A 14853-nucleotide genomic window follows, 5' to 3' on the forward strand; every position below is an offset into this window, starting at 1 on the left:
GGTGGTCTCTGGTGCTCAGCACTGGCACTTAATTGGTTTCCAGTGCTCGGGTCCGACACTTAATTGTCAAAACAGCAATTTAGAGATGAGCAGGACAACGGTTGTTTATGAACACAAAATGCATAAAATATTACAAATACCTGGCCTCCCCAGCCATTCCTTTAGCTTTGGGGACCTGGAAAAATCTGAACTGTCACACTTGCAGGAGAGAAAAATGGTTAGTAGTGATAGGGCAGGGTTCCTCTCTACCAATTTACTCCGTAACCCTTGGTCAATGAATCTTTGTTACCTGCTGAGAAGTGTAGAGGAGAGAAATACCTCATTACGGTAACTTAACAACTTTAACGAACCATGGCTCTGAAGAATCACAGACTGTGAATTCCAATTTAGTGGGTTTATTACAAGGCCTAAAATAACTGGACATACAGACACCTCAAAACGAGGTTGTAGAAGTACATTGAAACTAATACAAATCTGAATCTACTGGCAAGATTTAACCGCTTGAGAATAAAATAAACGAGAAATTCCAGAACCAAAACTCAGGCAATGATTGCCCCCGCATCAAGATCAGTCTTCATTCGGGATTTGGAAGTGAAAAGCATTAGTCTATCCCTACACTATTCCTACCGTGACATCCCCCGGCAAGATCAGGAAAAGGTGTCAGATTGTAAAGACTTCCTAAGAAGTACACTCACATTAGATGGGTTAAGTAGCCAAAGCTATGAGCTCGTTCTAAGATGCTCCTTCCTGCTCCATTGATCTCCTCACCTCCTCTCCTGACTCAACCACTGGAGCACTGTCCCTAATTCAAAACGCAAAACACAAAACACGCCAACTGCTTGCATCTGGATAACCTCATCCCGCTGGGCACTTCTCATAGGTGATTTTCCATTTAGTTTAGAAACTCCCAGCTCCTGGCTCGATGGACCTTGATTCCCAGACCTTCTTCACTGAGAGAGAACGCCAACTCCCAATTATCAGCATTCTTGCATAAAAGCATCTTCTCCTCGCCGAGCCTAACTCTTAAAACAAAAGGTGTTATTGTAACTAACAAAAATGACTTTCTCCAGCAGCAATAGAAATGTGAGAACAGAACAAATCCAACATGCACATGAAATTAATCTTTTCACCCCAATATGAGAGCGGTCAGGGAGAATACATTTCAGGCCCACAGAAATCGGCCAACATAAGAATGAAACACATAGGCCCTACGCTAATACATATAAATGAACGTATACTTAAGAATCCCTAAATCCTCATGTTACATAAACACACCGAATGTGCAAATTATTGTGAGCAGTCTAAGATTTCTATGCATTTAAACTTGAGTTGCCACATCCATGTGCAACTTCAGTCTGGTGCACGTTTAAATCTATGCAATACATTATAAATGAGCAACTTCATTAATCAACTGCAGACAACCGCTAAGGGTTATGTTATTCAAAACACAATTGTCATGTGTAATAATATAATCATTTCACTGTCGCATTTTATTACCAAGTACATTCTAATGACCAAATGTTAGCACAACAAAGGAATAAATGTAGGTGCATATTACTCGTGATTATGATGCACCCCTACAAATTAAAGAGCACCATTGTGCTCCATCAGTCGTGATGGAGCAGCACTTTCAGTAGTTGTTTTAGAACTGCCATCACCAGTGATGACAGAGGCAATGGGTGGAACAAGCTACAATGGCCTCCTGGTCAGGGCCCCTGCACTAATTATTGTACAAATTAAGCACTGCTTTTAGTGATGTTCTAGTGGCGATATCCTCTTCTCCTTATTTACAAAGCAGTGTTAAGCCACTACATGTGGCTTCATGGCTCCTTGTAAATAAGGCCCCTTGTAAACAAGGCCCCTTTTCACGCTTCACTTAGTTTGAAAGGGTCACGCAGTGGCTGTTGCAGTGGGTGTTCCGCTGCAACACCCATTGCTTTTTGATGCTGCCCCATATTTACAAGGATAGGACAGTGCCAAAAACTAAGGCCAGGTAAAGCCGGGTCTAAGAATGGCGATACGAGGAGAAATTATTCATTTCTCCTCGTATTTTGATCTTCCTATGTGTACTGTATTCTGCAGCACACATAGAGACAGCAATTCACCCTTCAAGATTGTTTATCTGCAGGGGGCGTGGCCAAGATGGCGGCGAGTGCAGACGCACTTCACTGAGTTCCGCGCGCGGCCTGCCAACAATATCCTGCAAACACTTGTAATGAACCATTTCTCTGGAGTCTGTAGGGGCGGTGCATACTTCCCATACGTATGCTGCCCCCCCGAAGTTGGGGCGAAGGTGAAGCGCCTGGGGCGTCGCTGGCGCAGCACTGATTCTATTAGCGTCTGAGGCTCTCAGCTGTGCTCGTGCTGTCTGATGACATCAGAGGACGCGGGAGGCAGAAATTACCACCAGCTCTGGAGCCAGAAGGGGCAGGCAGCGGTTCCTCTCATCCCCTGACACCGGGAACAGACACCAGCGGCAAGCACCGGCATGACGCCCGCCCGCCGGTGGTGAGAGACCTGTGATCCCGGGCCTGCTGGCCCCGCTGCTATAATCCAGCGCCTGTCACCCGATCCGGCCTGCAGGTGATCGGGCCAGAGCCCTCTGCAGCTCGTCTTGCCTCCCCCTTCGGGGGCCTGGGGATTGCAACACAGTCGGCCTTGATTTAGGCAGTTTCACCTGGAGACTCTTCCCTCCGCCCCTTCCAGGGGCTGGCTTGAGTCCAAGAAACAGTGTGGTGGGCATCGAGAGGCCAGTAACTCTCAGATCCGCACAGCGCCTCGCTAGAGGGCCCAGCCACGATGCTGAGCACTCCCCCAACACCCCTCCTCCCCCCCCACTGCCTGGAGTTTTGCGCACACCGGAGGCCTTGAGGTCTGTATTGCCTCCCGGAATGGAATCAAAGTGGCAGACAGTGGTCAGAATACTGCAGCATAGAGAATCCCGCACAGAGACGCCACAGGGGCCCCCTGTATTGCTGCTGCTGACCTCGACGTCATCATTGGGATGCTCAAAGACGGCGGAAGAGGCGTCCGCAGGTGTAGGCAGGAAATTGTGGTCTGGGGGCACGTGGCAAACCCATCCTGCCACACCTATTTTGAATGCACACTGGGTGGCCTGGCTTTCCCCACTGTGTGAGGGCCCACAAAACCTTGCAATGTGGAACGGTCATCGGTGTGGCAGGGGTACTGGAATTGCACCCCTCCCCAGGGAGTCTGCGGCACCGCAGCTGCTTTCCCTCCTCACCATCGGAGGCCACTGGAGTAGGGGAGCTGCATCACTGGGCTCACGGTGAGCAACGGAGCCATAGCGATGGAAAGCTACCCCCCATGGGGTGCTGCTGGCGGGACACGGGGCAGCTCGCGAGGGGCTGCTGCGCTGGATGTGCCCTATACCCATATTATCTGAGGAACTACCCAGTGCCCACTGCACCATGGGGTAGCCACAAACGGAAAAATCGCAACCCCCCAGGCTCACACATCGATGCCTGAAATGGACGGAGGAAACGCCGCACAGCTCGGAGACCCTAATTAGAGCGCCCCACCAGATCAATCGCACAGGTTTGATGAACTCATGGCAGCGATGCGCTAGGTCCTAAAATAGACACACTATGCCTCAATATGGGCTTTCTAAGGGAGGACCAGAAGAAATTTAAGGCCAGAGTGGAGGAGTCGGAATCGGTCCTGGCGGCTCTGCACCCCACTGTGTCCACAACCATCCACTAACTCAAGTACCTGCAACAAGAAGTGGAATACCTGGCAAATCGGCTGGAAGACCAGGAAAGTTGGTCGCGCAGGAACAATAGCTGCGTTGTGGGGCTGCCGGAGTGCATAGAAGGACCAGCCATAGACGTATATCTGGAAACCTGAATCACTAAGGAAATCCTCAAGGGTAGGGTCTCAAAATTCTTTTCCATAGAAAGGGTGAACAGGGTCCCGGGTGGTCCAGGTAACCTGCCACGACCAGTGGTGGCACGATTATTCAACTACCGGGACAGAGATCATATCCTCCAGGTGACCAGAGCCAAGGGCCCCTGGCAGGTAGAGAACGCACCAGTGCATATCTACCCGGACAACACACTGGCTGTCCAGCACCGGAGAGCCTCCTACACGGAGGTCAAGCTGTGCCTGAGGGAACATCAGATACAGTATGCGCTGCAATATCCAGCCAAACTGTGTATCCACCACAAGGAGTCCAACATATATTGCTCCTCCCAAGAGGAAGCCTGGTTCTGGATAGACCAAAATGGACTTGCACACCCTCCATCCACTAAGTAGTCAGAACTGCGTCTGCCTTGGCAATCAGCGGGCTCGCTCAGGGGCCGTAAGAGGAACAAGATACAACGGCCCACCAAAACACAGGTGGCAGAGGAGCGGGTACAGGCTATAAAGTTGGTGGAACACCTTAGCGACCCCACAGCACAGTCCAGATCTGAGTCAAAATCCAACGATGGTCATACGACGACACGCAGCTGATCCTCTCCCTCACCAAGGACCATCTCACCACCAAATCCAACCTCCACTAGGGAATGAAGGCCGTCGCCGACTGGATGAAGGAAAGCCAACTTAAGCTGAACTTAGACAAGACGGAGATCCTCATCCTCGGGCCCAACCCCTCAGCAGGGGACGACTCATGGTGGCCGGCATCACTGGGGACCCCCCTGGCCCCTACCGACCAAGCACGCAACCTGGGAGTCATCCTCGACTCAAAACTCACCATGACCAAACAAGTCAACGCAGTCTCCTCCACCTGCTTCAACACCCTCTGCATGCTCCGCAAGATCTACAGATGGATCCCGACAAACACGAGGAAAACAGTCACCCAGGCTTTAGTCAGCAGCAGACACGACTGCGGAAACGCCCTCTACGCCGGAGCCTCATCCAAGCTCATCAACAGACTACAAAGAATCCAGAACACCTCTGCACGCCGGATCCTCAACAACCCGCGCCGCGACCACATCACCCCCACCTGAGGAACCTGCACTGGCTCCCCGTCGACAGAAGAATCTCCTTCAAACTCCTGATCCACGTACACAAGGCACTCCACAAAACCGGTCCAGCCTATCTCAATAGTCGACTCTCCTTCTACGTACCCAACATGAAACTCTGCTCCGCTGACCACGCCCTGGCCACGGTCCCACACATCCGTAGAACCACCTCAACTCAAGACCTGCCTTTTAGACCAGTAGCAGCAGCACTCCCCCCGCCCCCCAGCGCCTTAAAACCCTCATGGGTAAGTAGTGCGCTTTACAAATTAACTGATTGATAACCTCCAGTTACCCCTAACTGACTCTCAAAGTGCAGAGCTGCAGGTAGGAGGTTCGGAGATGACACCGCAAATGGCGAACGAAATGGGGTGAAACTCAGCGGAATGCAATGTCCTGTGGCAGCGGACCTACGTCCAAGTATTAATGGATAAGTGGGTCTGGGAGACTCCCTGAGTATCATTTTGCTGTGTATACACAATTGATGGTTGGACGACTAGTCACCACTGGGGGGATGAGGTGATTCATATTATTTCTTTCGCCTCAAACACCGGGGGCTAAATCATGAGGTTTCCTAATGTTGATCATAAATGGCAGCCAAGAGTATGCTCTAGGCAGATTACGGCTGCGCCCCAGAAGTCGTCACATAGCTGAGATAGCAATTGTGTTATGAGAAGTTTAAAAGCATATCAGTGCATGAGGCCAATTGCCCCTTGGCAAGCCGGCCTTGGGTGGGGAGTTGCAGGAATGTTATCATTAGTTAATATGATCTCTTTCCCCGACTATGCAGAGCAGGGGCTGCAATTGAACAATATGATGCACAGTGGGGCGGATGTACTCACAATATGTTGTCTGCAGGACTTAAATGGCTGACAATGAATACACACTTTTAACCTGGAATGTGCGAGGGCTAGCAGGGTGTGTTAAAAGACATAAAATATACCAATACTTGCCGTCCCACAAGGTCTCCATTGCATTATTACAGGAGACGCATCTTACCACACCGAAACTGGCCTTACTGCGCAAGTGCACGGTCATAGGCACTACATACTCCGGTTATGCCAAAGGTGCCCTTATATGCATGGCGATGGGCACATCTCTGAAATGGGACATTCTCGTATAGACCCTCAGGGATGCTATGTGATACTGGAAGGCCCCTTGGATGGAACTCCATTGGCACTAATTTCCCTGTATGCCCCGAACACCGGGCAAGCACAGTTCCTACAATCACTCACACCTTCCCTGCTCTCTGACCCTACCTCGCCGGTACTACGGGGGACTATAATTGTACGTATATATTTTGCTGTATGCGGACGATGCACTGGTTTACCTTCATGGGGAGGGCACTGTACTACAAGAACTGATGGTGCTCCTGGATGCCCATGTGCATGCCTCTGGCCTTCTGGTTAACTGGCCTAAGTCCGTGGTTTTCCCATGAAGGCGATCCCATCGGAAGCTGGGTATGCCCAGGACCCCCCTGGAATGGGCGTTCGATACCTTTAAGTATTTGGGCATGCAAATCTACCACTGTAGTGCAGACATCGTAGATGTGAACTTGGGTAAGGCGACATCCAGAGCACGTGCAACACCACTGTTCTGGCGTGATCTCCCCCTGTCCTGGGAAGAGTGGCCATCACCAAGATGCTGCTTCTACCGAGGCTTCTCTACTTCTTTACCGCTCTCCCACACAGACTACCTCGGAGTATATTCAAGGAACTAGAGATGCTTCTGGTGGCGCTTATATGGGGGAATTCCAGGTCCCTAGTGGCACTCTGTAAACTGTATCTGCCGCTTACTGCCGGGGGATTGGGGGCACCTAACTATGAATATTATTATCCTTCTGCACAACTTCAGTGGCCAATGAGATGGCTGGAGGGTGCTCAGGTAACGGAGATGTCTAGCTGGGCAGTGCCCTTAAGAACCACAGCTATGATAGAATGGCTGTGGGGTGCTACCACTCTTATTCAGAAAAAGCAAGGCAACCTGCTAATGATGGCAGCCAGTCGTAGCTGGCTAAGATATGTGGTGCGTAAAACACAGGCACAGCCATCTGCACCTCTGTTACCGCTCAAGTTGCTGTCATTTAGTTGTCATGATCCCCGGGATTGGAGACATGGGTGGAGATAGGATTGGACATCTGGGGCCATTTATTTGTAGATGCACAGCTGCAGTATCCCACAGGGCACTTTCATGCTTTATGCACTACTGGTGAGGCAAAGCTGCCAAACATGGGGGAATATCGAGACCGAACCGGAAACTTTGCAAGTACTGCACACCTTGCTGACACATGGGAAGGGCAGACAAGTGGTGACAGCAATATATAACTCTCTAAGACCTGGTCCAAGCCCTCTACTGATAAAACTCCGCGAGTATTGGGACTCCAATTTATCAACCACCATGAGTGATAAGCAGTGGGCGCAGAGTATAGGGTATCCCAAATGTGTATCCGTGAACGCCAGACTGAAATATACGCAGTTTAATTATCTGCATCACTCAGACTTAACACCACACAGACTGGCCCGCATGTATCCTATGTCGGCCGACATATGCCCTCGTTGCTCAGATACGGATACAAAGTTTCTCCACATGGTATGGGCATGCCCCTGCCTCGGGCCTACTGGAGCGAGATTGCAACGATGCTGGGGGAAGCGACTGACACTATAATTCCAATACAAGCCCTACATTTCCTACTGAGCGTCATCAAGCGCACTGCAGCGCGAAAAAATCCTAATAAATTCTTAGACCTGGCTTTGTTATTAGCAAAATGGAAAACTGCCATGTCTTGGAAATCAAGCGTGGCTCCCAGCATATGCATCTGGTTACTGGATCTCCGCATGGCTCTGGTGGTGGAACACAAGACACACACTGAAGGCGTCCCGTGATCCCCCACAGACCAACCCCATGCAGTGGCAGGAGTACTTGTTATTTGTGGAAGGTAAATTGAATGCACATAGTTCCTCCCAGGGATGAGTGCCCCCCCTCCCATGTGAGACAGCATCGACACCATATCAAAATACTCTGGCGTGTAAGGAGGACGCTTGGCAAGGTGAGGTCTGGCTCTGCTGGCCGCGGTCTCCACCACTCGTGACCAAGAGAGGTGAGCTAGGTGTGGCGTCCTTCCCCCATCCCTTTTCCCTCTCTCTCCCCCCCTCGTCCTCTTCCTTCTCTTCGCTGCTCCTGCTGTTCTCTGAAAAGTACACAAACAAGTAGCCACCCTAGCTAATATCAGTCTTAAATCACATAGTACATATGGGCTATTGAGATCACACTGTTTGAATTGTTGTGTTTATAGTGAATCGTTGGATGTTGAAAAACAGAGGTAAAATGAAGTAGGTTTTTATTTTCATTTTGTGGTTTGAAAAGTGGTCAAGATATGTCAACGTGTACAAAATATTAGTTATAGTTTTCTTTATTCTACTGACACCAACATCCAGAGTGGCCTGGTTCCCCACCAAGCGTCAAATGTGTAATGTCACTGTACTGTTTTTTGTATAATAAAGCTACCAGATTGTATTTTGTATAACCTGTGAAACACCAATAAAGACGATTAAAAAAAAAATGATTGTTTATGTGCAGGAAGGTCTCTCTTCCTGCACATAAACAATTGCCCCTGCAGCACAGGCACCGTTGCAATATGGCACACGAGTGCCTGCGCTGGCTCTGGGCAGCTTTTTCAGTGACAGCGCTTGGGGAAACAAAGGGTGCTCCAAAAATGCACAAACTGTGATGAAAATAGTTTTGCAGAACTCTGCTTGTTCCTGAAAGCTGAAAAGTTTCTGATCTTAACATTACAAACCTTTTGTTGCTCTCTTATTGAAAAAAGTGTGTGTTTGTGTCAGGGTTGGGTCACTTTTTGGTGCAGCCCTGACACAAAATCTATTTTGATATTTACAAAGCCACACAAATCCCAATTTGCATGGCTTTGTATGACTTTGTCAAAAAAAAGTAAAGCCTGGCAGTGCAAAGCTGTAGCTTTAATTACCTTACATTTGGGAGATGTTTCATGGTTGGACCATGAATGTTCCATTCATTTATAAATGTATTCTGATGCAAACCCATATTTGCTAAAGTCAGTAAAATTTAAAATAAAATAAAAAAATGTAAAGGTAATGAGAAGATACTGAGATGAAGCAGGGTGAGAAAGGACAATTAGGATGGATAAGAAGATGAAGAAGAGAAAAGAGGATGAAAGAAGGAAGAGGGCAGTGCAGAAAATGCCAGAATGAATGAATATGCGTATGAGTAGAGGGTGGAAGGAGAAAGTGAAGTGGAGGAAATCATGTTGACTTACAGACAAAAACTGAACAAGAGATCAATATTTTGGAGAAGGAGGCAGATCGAGTGGGAGAGTAAGATCTAAACAGGTTTAGATCTGTTTTATTGTCACATTAGCATTCAAGTTAATAGTGTACATCAGGAGATAACTCTCTCCATATTGCAGCAATAAAAACGCAACTTTTAATACCTTTACTAAACAAGAAGGAAGGAGAAAAGGAGCAGAACCTTCCGACCCCACCCCACCGTAGTACCATCCCTACCCCTACCCAGTACCACGTGCTACATTAGCTGTAGTTTCAGGGTAATTGCAATATTCTCAAGTGTGTACTCTGTGATCCAGGAATCCTCTAAGTCTGCCAGGTGCAGTAGCCAAAAATACCAGAGTCAAGTCAGTTCTCTGAATTCCTTGGTTAGGAGATCTAAGAAGGGGCACCGGAGAGATCTGAATGTCTCTCCCTGTCAACTCAATGTAAGAGTGAGTTTTTCCATCCCCAGTGTGTCCCATAGGCGTCTAAGCCAGGCCAAATGTGTTGGGGCAGTAGGGGTGCCCCAAAGGGCCAGGATAGTATGGTTAGCAGCCCCTAGGGCTATGCTAATCTGTCTTCCTCTGCGGAATGAGAGTGGGTAAGTGATGGGATTAGGAAGGCCCAGTATTGTATATGATGGGAATCTAGGAAGTTGTTTAGAGAAGTGAGAGTCAATGTCATCTAATATAGCGGTCCAAAAAGCTGTAACCCTCAGGCATTTACAAAGTAAATGAGTGAGTGTACCTTATGCCCCACACTGGAGCCAATATAGATCACTGCGGCCCGGGTTTCCCCTTTGAAGCTGCACCGGGGTACCAATAGGTGGTGAGTTTAACAGCCGTTATGGTGCTTGCTATATTGTATGTGGTATGTCAGGCTCAATGATGTATATCGGACCACTTCTTCGGGGACAGTTTCGGCCTATTTCTCCCTCTTAACGATACCAAAGTGGATGATGGACGGAGCATTTGAGCAAATCAAACACTAACCCCCAGTCAACTGATCTGGGTTTAATCCATCGTCATTCTTTAGTTCACTCCACCACCCCAGTTCAGACATGCCCATATGCAAATCAGTCTGACACTGTGCCTCATGGGAACAGTCCAGCCCGAACTGCCAAGCCATGTCTTCCCTGGACCAGAAACAAGCATCCTGGGAACGGTTTCGGGTCCATACCCCTCATCAGCCAGGCTATCTTGAATCCAGTGGCAAAGTGAGCAAGGGACCCACGTCAGGGCATTATCTGCCAACTTAGGGCGAATAAAGCAATACCAAAGGGGATGATGGACGGAGCGTTTGAGCAAATCAAACACTCACCCCCAGTCAACTGATCTGGGTTTAATCCATCATCATTCTTTAGCTCACTCCACCACCCCAGTTCAGACATGGCCATATGCAAATCAGTCTGACACTGTGCCTCATGGGAACAGTCCAGCCCGAACTGCCAAGCCATGTCTTCCCTGGACCAGAAACAAGCATCCTGGGACCGGTTTCGGGTTCATAACCCTCATCAGCCAGGCTATCTTGAATCCAGTGGCAAAGTGAGCAAGGGACCCACGTCTGGGCATACCCTGCCAACTTAGGGTGAAGAAAACGATACCAAAGGGGATGATGGACGGAGCGTTTGAGCAAATCAAACACTCACCCCCAGTCAACTTATCTGGGTTTAATCCATCATCATTCTTTAGCTCACTCCACCACCCCAGTTCAGACATGGCCATATGCAAATCAGTCTGACACTGTGCCTCATGGGAACAGTCCAGCCCGAACTGCCAAGCCATGTCTTCCCTGGACCAGAAACAAGCATCCTGGGGCCGGTTTCGGGTTCATAACCCTCATCAGCCAGGCTATCTTAAATCCAGTGGCAAAGTGAGCAAGGGACCCACGTCTGGGCATACCCTGCCAACTTAGGGTGAAGAAAGCAATACCAAAGGGGATGATGGACGGAGCGTTTGAGCAAATCAAACACTCACCCCCGGTCAACTGATCTGTGTTTAATCCATCATCATTCTTTAGCTCACTCCACCACCCCAGTTCAGACATGGCCATATGCAAATCAGTTTGACCCTGTGCCTCATGGGAACAGTCAAGCCTGAACTGCCAAGCCATGTCTTCCCTGGACCGGAAACAAGCATCCTGGGACCGGTTTCGGGTTCATAACCCTCATCAGACAGGCTATCTTGAATCCAGTGGCAAAGTGAGCAAGGGACCCACGTCTGGGCATACCCTGCCAACTTAGGGCAAACAAAGCGATACCAAAGGGTAAGATGGATGGAGCGTTTGAGCAAATGACGGCAGCCAGACGTAGCTGGCTAAGATATGTGGTGCGTAAAACACAGGCACAGCCATCTGCACCTCTGTTACCGCTCAAGTTGCTGTCATTTAGTTGTCATGATCCCCGGGATTGGAGACATGGGTGGAGATAGGATTGGACATCTGGGGCCATTTATTTGTGGATGCACAGCTGCAGTATCCCACAGGGCACTTTCATGCTTTATGCACTACTGGTGAGGGAAAGCTGCCAAACATGGGGGAATATCGAGACCGAACCGGAAACTTTGCAAGTACTGCACACCTTGCTGACACATGGGAAGGGCAGACAAGTGGTGACAGCAATATATAACTTTCTAAGACCTGGTCCAAGCCCTCTACTGATAAAACTCCGCGAGTATTGGGACTCCAATTTATCAACCACCATGAGTGATAAGCAGTGGGCGCAGAGTATAGGGTATCCCAAATGTGTATCCGTGAACGCCAGACTGAAATATACGCAGTTTAATTATCTGCATCACTCAGACTTAACACCACACAGACTGGCCCGCATGTATCCTATATCGGCCGACATATGCCCTCGTTGCTCAGATACGGATACAAAGTTTCTCCACATGGTATGGGCATGCCCCTGCCTCGGGCCTACTGGAGCGAGATTGCAACGATGCTGGGGGAAGCGACTGACACTATAATTCCAGTACAAGCCCTACATTTCCTACTGAGCGTCATCAAGCGCACTGCAGCGCGAAAAAATCCTAATAAATTCTTAGACCTGGCTTTGTTATTAGCAAAATGGAAAACTGCCATGTCTTGGAAATCAAGCGTGGCTCCCAGCATATGCATCTGGTTACTGGATCTCCGCATGGCTCTGGTGGTGGAACACAAGACACACACTGAAGGCGTCCCGTGATCCCCCACAGACCAACCCCATGCAGTGGCAGGAGTACTTGTTATTTGTGGAAGGTAAATTGAATGCACATAGTTCCTCCCAGGGATGAGTGCCCCCTCTCCCATGTGAGACAGCATCGACACCATATCAAAATACTCTGGCGTGTAAGGAGGACGCTTGGCAAGGTGAGGTCTGGCTCCGCTGGCCGCGGTCTCCACCACTCGTGACCAAGAGAGGTGAGCTAGGTGTGGCGTCCTTCCCCCATCCCTTTTCCCTCTCTCTCCCCCCCTCGTCCTCTTCCTTCTCTTCGCTGCTCCTGCTGTTCTCTGAAAAGTACACAAACAAGTAGCCACCCTAGCTAATATCAGTCTTAAATCACATAGTACATATGGGCTATTGAGATCACACTGTTTGAATTGTTGTGTTTATAGTGAATCGTTGGATGTTGAAAAACAGAGGTAAAATGAAGTAGGTTTTTATTTTCATTTTGTGGTTTGAAAAGTGGTCAAGATATGTCAACGTGTACAAAATATTAGTTATAGTTTTCTTTATTCTACTGACACCAACATCCAGAGTGGCCTGGTTCCCCACCAAGCGTCAAATGTGTTAATGTCACTGTACTGTTTTTTGTATAATAAAGCTACCAGATTGTATTTTGTATAACCTGTGAAACACCAATAAAGACGATTAAAAAAAAAATGATTGTTTATGTGCAGGAAGGTCTCTCTTCCTGCACATAAACAATTGCCCCTGCAGCACAGGCACCGTTGCAATATGTCACACGAGTGCCTGCGCTGGCTCTGGGCAGCTTTTTCAGTGACAGCGCTTGGGGAAACAAAGGGTGCTCCAAAAATGCACAAACTGTGATGAAAATAGTTTTGCAGAACTCTGCTTGTTCCTGAAAGCTGAAAAGTTTCTGATCTTAACATTACAAACCTTTTGTTGCTCTCTTATTGAAAAAAGTGTGTGTTTGTGTCAGGGTTGGGTCACTTTTTGGTGCAGCCCTGACACAAAATCTATTTTGATATTTACAAAGCCACACAAATCCCAATTTGCATGGCTTTGTATGACTTTGTCAAAAAAAAGTAAAGCCTGGCAGTGCAAAGCTGTAGCTTTAATTACCTTACATTTGGGAGATGTTTCATGGTTGGACCATGAATGTTCCATTCATTTATAAATGTATTCTGATGCAAACCCATATTTGCTAAAGTCAGTAAAATTTAAAATAAAATAAAAAAATGTAAAGGTAATGAGAAGATACTGAGATGAAGCAGGGTGAGAAAGGACAATTAGGATGGATAAGAAGATGAAGAAGAGAAAAGAGGAGGAAAGAAGGAAGAGGGCAGTGCAGAAAATGCCAGAATGAATGAATATGCGTATGAGTAGAGGGTGGAAGGAGAAAGTGAAGTGGAGGAAATCATGTTGACTTACAGACAAAAACTGAACAAGAGATCAATATTTTGGAGAAGGAGGCAGATCGAGTGGGAGAGTAAGATCTAAACAGGTTTAGATCTGTTTTATTGTCACATTAGCATTCAAGTTAATAGTGTACATCAGGAGATAACTCTCTCCATATTGCAGCAATAAAAACGCAACTTTTAATACCTTTAATAAACAAGAAGGAAGGAGAAAAGGAGCAGAACCTTCCGACCCCACCCCACCGTAGTACCATCCCTACCCCTACCCAGTACCACGTGCTACATTAGCTGTAGTTTCAGGGTAATTGCAATATTCTCAAGTGTGTACTCTGTGATCCAGGAATCCTCTAAGTCTGCCAGGTGCAGTAGCCAAAAATACCAGAGTCAAGTCAGTTCTCTGAATTCCTTGGTTAGGAGATCTAAGAAGGGGCACCGGAGAGATCTGAATGTCTCTCCCAGTCAACTCAATGTAAGAGTGAGTTTTTCCATCCCCAGTGTGTCCCATAGGCGTCTAAGCCAGGCCAAATGTGTTGGGGCAGTAGGGGTGCCCCAAAGGGCCAGGATAGTATGGTTAGCAGCCCCTAGGGCTATGCTAATCTGTCTTCCTCTGCGGAATGAGAGTGGGTAAGTGATGGGATTAGGAAGGCCCAGTATTGTATATGATGGGAATCTAGGAAGTTGTTTAGAGAAGTGAGAGTCAATGTCATCTAATATAGCGGTCCAAAAAGCTGTAACCCTCAGGCATTAACAAAGTAAATGAGTGAGTGTACCTTATGCCCCACACTGGAGCCAATATAGATCACTGCGGCCCGGGTTTCCCCTTTGAAGCTGCACCGGGGTACCAATAGGTGGTGAGTTTAACAGCCGTTATGGTGCTTGCTATATTGTATGTGGTATGTTAGGCTCGATGATGTATATCGGACCACTTCTTCGGGGACAGTTTCGGCCTATTTCTCCCTCTTAACGATACCAAAGTGGATGATGGACGG

Source organism: Triturus cristatus, chromosome 1_1, assembly GCF_964204655.1.
Source record: "Triturus cristatus chromosome 1_1, aTriCri1.1, whole genome shotgun sequence".
NCBI classification, from domain to species: domain Eukaryota; kingdom Metazoa; phylum Chordata; class Amphibia; order Caudata; family Salamandridae; genus Triturus; species Triturus cristatus.